Source organism: Channa argus, chromosome 5 (assembly GCF_033026475.1).
Source record: "Channa argus isolate prfri chromosome 5, Channa argus male v1.0, whole genome shotgun sequence".
Classification (NCBI taxonomy): domain Eukaryota; kingdom Metazoa; phylum Chordata; class Actinopteri; order Anabantiformes; family Channidae; genus Channa; species Channa argus.
Window position 1 is genome coordinate 19,481,940 of NC_090201.1, and position 6,060 is coordinate 19,487,999.

Consider the following 6,060-nt stretch of genomic DNA (forward strand, 5'->3'; position numbering starts at 1 on the left):
GAGTTCTGCTGCACAAATTTGTACTACTTAATTTCAGATTTTTCCTCTAATCTTTGATCTTTTTGAATTATTGGCTAGTTTTACCTCTTTGCGTCTCAAAAAAGTATTCAGCCTAAAACAAACTAACCACAGTAAGAATTTTAGAGAGGAATGTGCCTTTGGTGAGCTACTAATAATAGACATATGCTCATGAACAAAAAATGTGACAAATACAACCAGTTAGGTCTTTTATACGAGGTCACAAAAATTGGGTTTATCTGACTTAGTTTTTAACAATGTTTAGTATTTCATTAGCTTATTAAAGTTATAATGCGATGCATGGTTGACAGAAAAAGGTGTGTTGTCTTCTCAAATGTAGTTGAGTAGAATTACAAAGTTGCATACATGTACCTCAACATTGTACTTACAGTACTACAGTTACAATACTTGAGTAATTTTACTCACCTTTACTTTACCTTCTCTACGGGTTGGCTTTTGAGTCTGTGTCATCCAGAGTCTGCCACTCAAACAGAGTATTGAGCCCCTCTCCATCCTGTCATAGCAGCCAATTCTTACAACACACATGAAATGCTGAGAAAAACAATAAGGCAGCACTGAAATAAAACCCGAAGGTGTTCCTTTGGAGGATTTGACAGTAAACCAGATTATGCTGTGACTCTACTTTGGCAACACAGTGTCATTCTCTTTCATCTGCATTGGCAAAAAGCAAAAACATTCTCCTCCAGCATATTTCCTTTTTTGGCATTGGATTGCTGCCCCTTGCTTATTGTGCCAGTGACTGTGAAGGCTTAAAATGTAAATTCTGTGCAAGTTTTGGCAATTATTAAAAGAAATCACTGTCCCTATTTCAGTGTACAAAAATGATTACAGCTAGCCAGCAGCTTTCTAAATCTAACACCCACCTACATTAACAGCAGAGGGATAATTCACTCTCTGCTTAAGGCATGCTGCGGTCAGATTCTGCAGCAAAGCTTCTGTGGGAGTTCAATTGATGTTAGGATGGAGTGGAGACACACTGACGGTGCAGTTTTAGCCAAGTTTTAAAAAGTTTCTCTCAAATCTGAAATATGAAGGAACAGTAAATGTGACCTCAGATCACTGGACTATGTACAAACACTGGCTAATACACTGGGATGAGTAAGATCAATTAAAGATCCCACTGTTACCACTAAACTCTTTTATTTTCTTCAAGCAAGGCACTTAACCCCCAGCTGCTCTAAAAAGCTGAATCCCCCCCAACACTCATTGCTTCAGTCAGAAATCCAATATATGTGTCTGGTCTTTTCACCACCAAATCAAGAGTTTAAATGGCAGCACTTTGAACAAGTAAGGAGAAAACACTTGATGAAAATAAGCTTAAACATTTAAAACACTCAAAGATAAGGCAAGAGATACTTCTCAGTTTAAAGAAAATTACTAACGTTAGCGTTTATGCACATTTATAAAAATGTGTAGGAAATAGTCTCAAAACTCACTTTACCTCTAATTACAGTGGCAGCTCTGCAAACACAAATCCAAGAGCGCATTCTAGTGGCTAAATAAGGCAATCACACAGAAAGAAATATTTAATGCGATGACATCCATCCTCCTGAAAGCAGAAGCACACATATTTATGGCTTCAGTTTATCTTATGAAACTATATCCGCTTACTTCACTGTATTTCTTAATAGATATTTTGGAATACCTTAAAAAAAAAAGCCCTAAAGTGTTTATGTGCTGACTCTTCTGTAGTATCCACATTTTAACACAAAGGGGCGTTGGTGTGGTGTTCTACTGCAGTCCTTCTGGACCTGATCAACAAGGTGGTACTAAAGTTCATTATGCGTTGTCATACATTTTGTGCTTGTATCATCAATGGCTTTTATATGCTACTAAACAAGAAGGTGGCACTGCAACGTGGCTTTTGAATGCACTACACTCACTTAATACAAATAAAACAAATAATATGAAGTTCTTATTCTTTTCAGCACACTGGTTAACCCAGCTCATACATAATTTACTGTATACCAGCCCAAAAGCAGAAGCAGTTTGTTGATGCTATACACCTGGTAAAGGACGGTTAAATGGTCCTTGTTTTAGGCATTTCTAGAGCATTAATGATGTGGTCTAAAACATTGATTGAGTTCTTGATTTTTGGTGTCCGGTGTTTAGTACAACAACATTTCTTTATACGTTACTCTGCTTGCCCACTGTAGTGCTGATCATATATATGCATTAGAATTACAGTCCTGTAAAAGGAACAAAGCTTCCACAGGTTGGAGCACCACTACAATTTGCATATTCAGTTACAAACTTTCTACAGGTTTTATGACTATTTTATGGTTTGATATAAGTTCAAGTATGTTTACAAGAAATGAGCTTCACTGTGAATATTATTCCAGTTGTGTGTTGTGTGAACTGGGAAATGAGTTATTGCTCTTAACACAGTTGAAAATAATTATTATTTTTGCTTTAAGCCATGCACTTTAGTTACCTTCTTTATTTTTCATTGGTTTCCCTTTTAACATCATTTCATTTTCCAATCAAATGTAATCAAAACCTGTTCTGCTGAGCTCATTCTCACACTTTGTTGACCTGCTAAAATCAGGGTTAATCCCAAAGCAGGATAATGCTATGAATGAGGGGGAGGTGGATAATTATAGCAGCATTTTTAGACCTGTTTCAATAGTGCCCATTTTCTGCAAGTTTATGAAATCCCCCCACTCATGTTAAACCTCCTCTTAATCATCAGCAAAAAAAAATCCACAGATAGGAAAATTAAAGCAGTTCAGGGCTCTGACAGAATACACCTTAATGTATTAAATCATGAAGATTCCTCAAAAGATTTATCTGAAATGACAATATTAAGATACTTTTACATGTGTAAAATAAATATTTCATTGTGCTGCAAAATAAGTCTTAGTGTTTTAGGCAAGTATCTTTCGCTGTTATAGCAGAAGATTAGAGGAGATTTTGGAGTCAAAATTGTTAAAGCAAACACAGTTTGTTCTTGCTACTTGCCAGAAATTATGAGCAACATTATGAAGTCAACAGCAAACGCATTCACGATAACTGGATGTACTTGTGAAAAATGCTGCAAGCAGTTGGCTCAGTCTTCTCACAAAAACAAACAGGAACCTTTTCAGCGCATCCACTATAAATCCATTATAGACCACACGTGCTGCTGTGATGTGACACAGAGTGAGCACGACAGCAGATGTCTGGCCCTTTTCCCAGGTCTACCACAGTCAAGAGGCTGAGGGCATTAAAGGAACTTAGAAATCCAGCTTAATGCACACATGTCAGGATGTCAGCCAATAACAACTTTCAGTAGCAACGGTTATTGTCCAATCAGTGAAACCACACCTTTTATGTTGTTTCAGGAAAAAAGAAGCTAACGTGATCATTAGCATAGAAGGGGCTTTTCACTCATGTTTCATGGTTGTTATGAGGTCACTATTGAAATCCCCAGGTGCATATAGAAATGCTAATGCAAATTCCATTCAAACACATAAATGGAGCTGGAGTTTGGACAGTTAAAGCTGTATGTAGTGACAATGTATATCCTCTACAGGCCATTGTATTTTTAACTTTGTATTTGGTCATCCACCAAACCACTGGACATATGGCACAAATACTAAAAACTAATTTGATCAGCAAAGTTATGACAAGTCATTCTGAGTTGAGCATTGATGTCTTTACCCAAATTTTATGGCAATCCATCAAATGGGGGGGCCATCAGAGTCAGTAGGGTTCATTCTCTGGGAACAATGTCTGTACATGTAGATTTCCCAATCCATCAAGTAAACAATGGAATACTTGATAAGAGAAATTTTCTATCAGCTGATGCGGCTATAAGTGCTCAGAGGGAAACCACATTCAGTAGGATTAATCTTTTGCGGACCATGAATGTGTGACAAATTTCATTCAGTATGGAAATATTATATTCTTGAAAAAAGCGATGGGCCGACAGATATATCTTGGGATTCATGTTGCTAGTATAGCAAATTAACTGTAACTAAGTATAACTAAGGGTGTCTGCATTATTTCATTGTCATTTAGTCACTTAGAATTTAATTGCTCTGAGTCAAAGAGAAATCATCAAAGTGAAGTCCTATCAGAAAAGTGTTTATATTTCCTGAGATGCAAGTGCAAGAAAGAGCAGAAAGAAAGGTTGTTGTTTTTTAGATAGAATAGATTTAAATGCTTAGGAAGGTATGGAATAGTTCCATTTTCATCAGTTTTTGGAACATTTCCTGAAATTTTCATGACACTTTTGAGATACATGACTTTTGGCCAGCAATTATATCTGAATCCATCTGAAGAAATATACAAAATAAGCATGACATTAATTCCACAGATGAACTGTTGAGTCAGAATTCTCAGGCTGCGCTCTTTTATTGTTTTCATTAATGCCTTTCAGCAGGGGATGCAATCATCTGCAGACATATTTTCTGTCTCCATGGAAACACGGAGCAGCCGTAGGAGGAGCGGTGCGACAGGAGGGGGAGTTAGCTGATGTTCAGGAGGTGTAGCCCATTGGTGCCTCATGTGGGTCTGAGATGAAACAATGGCAGGAAAAGAGTGGGCTGCTTTACTGGCCCTTTGGGCTCTCTATCGCTGTCTCTCTCCTCTGTTTTCTTTCTGTGCCTTTCTGTCTATCTGTGTGTTTTCCTCTCACACACTCTCTCTCTCTCAGCCAAACGGGCACCCACACAAAGCCCTGGAATGAACCCAACTGTCTGCAAGAAAGCTGGGAGGACAATGAAAACAAAAACAGGATGCCAGAGAGAATATATCTGCCCAAGAGGAATAATCTTTCCACCTAAAACTGCAACTAGACACATTGCAGGGGTGGAGTGAATAAGACAGGCTGAGTTTACAGTAGGTTAGTAATGGGATATCCACAAATTAATCACTCCTGCTGCTGCTGCATTATCTACAGTGAGAGTGAATTGTTTTTCGGAGGGATCTGAGAGTGGTGAGAGCACAGAAATGATCAGTTGATTAAGTGATTGTGGATTTAGGCATACCTTATATAAACATCTTGAACACATCGGAGATAAGGAATAATGGAAATAATTAGATTCTGCAGTAGGAGTAATTTACTGTAACTGGTAACAATTTGGTGTTTTGAACCACCTAAGAACAACTGTGTGAAAGAGATTCTTTTTAACTGTTTTTGTAAGTCCTATATATTATCAGTGAGGCCTGTATGTTCCAGTGTTCAGAAACTGATGAAGGGTATTGGAGGTTAGGCTGCTCTCCAAGTAAGTTTTTGCATCATTAAAGGATATTCAAATGGTTTTATTTATGAAAGCTCTTATTACTTCACTTAAAATATAGCTTTTGTAAAGCCACTAAACTTCAAATAGGTAATGAGTAATAAGTCTTAGGGCCATTAATTAGAATCTACTAAAACATGCTTCTTATGACATATACTAAACTAAACTATATATAACTAAAACATCCACTTTTACAATGCATTTACAATGCAAATAGTACTCAAAATAAATTACAATTACATGTTGAAAAGAGCATGACTCATGACATGAATGCACTATTAAGTTAATATATAATAATTTAATTTATTACATCCAAAAATACACAAAAGTACACATTTGCTATAAATGAAACATGTAAGCCTAATTTTCCAGTCAAGTAAAGGATAAAGGTTTCCACCTAAAAACAGAAATTATTGGATTGCATTAATTTGCCCAGGCATTCATAATGATATGCCTGAGTTACGTTATGTGTGTTAAATTACATGCCTGGCTTCATAAATAATATTTTTTCTGACCAATACATTAATTTAGTAAATTTGTATTTTAAAAAAGTCAATTATTATCATTATCATTATCATTACATCTGCGTAAGCTCATAAATTTGAAAAATGTCAAGTCTGTTGTAAAACAGTAGCTCATATGCGTTATTGATTTTTATTTCAGTACTGTCAATATTACATTCCTCGTAGGGGCTAAATAAAAAAACAACTGTTTTTTAAAGGGGCTTACCGTAGCATTTGAATGATTAACACGTCATACAGCGCTCTTTGTTGTGGTGACGTCAGCCGCACGGAGC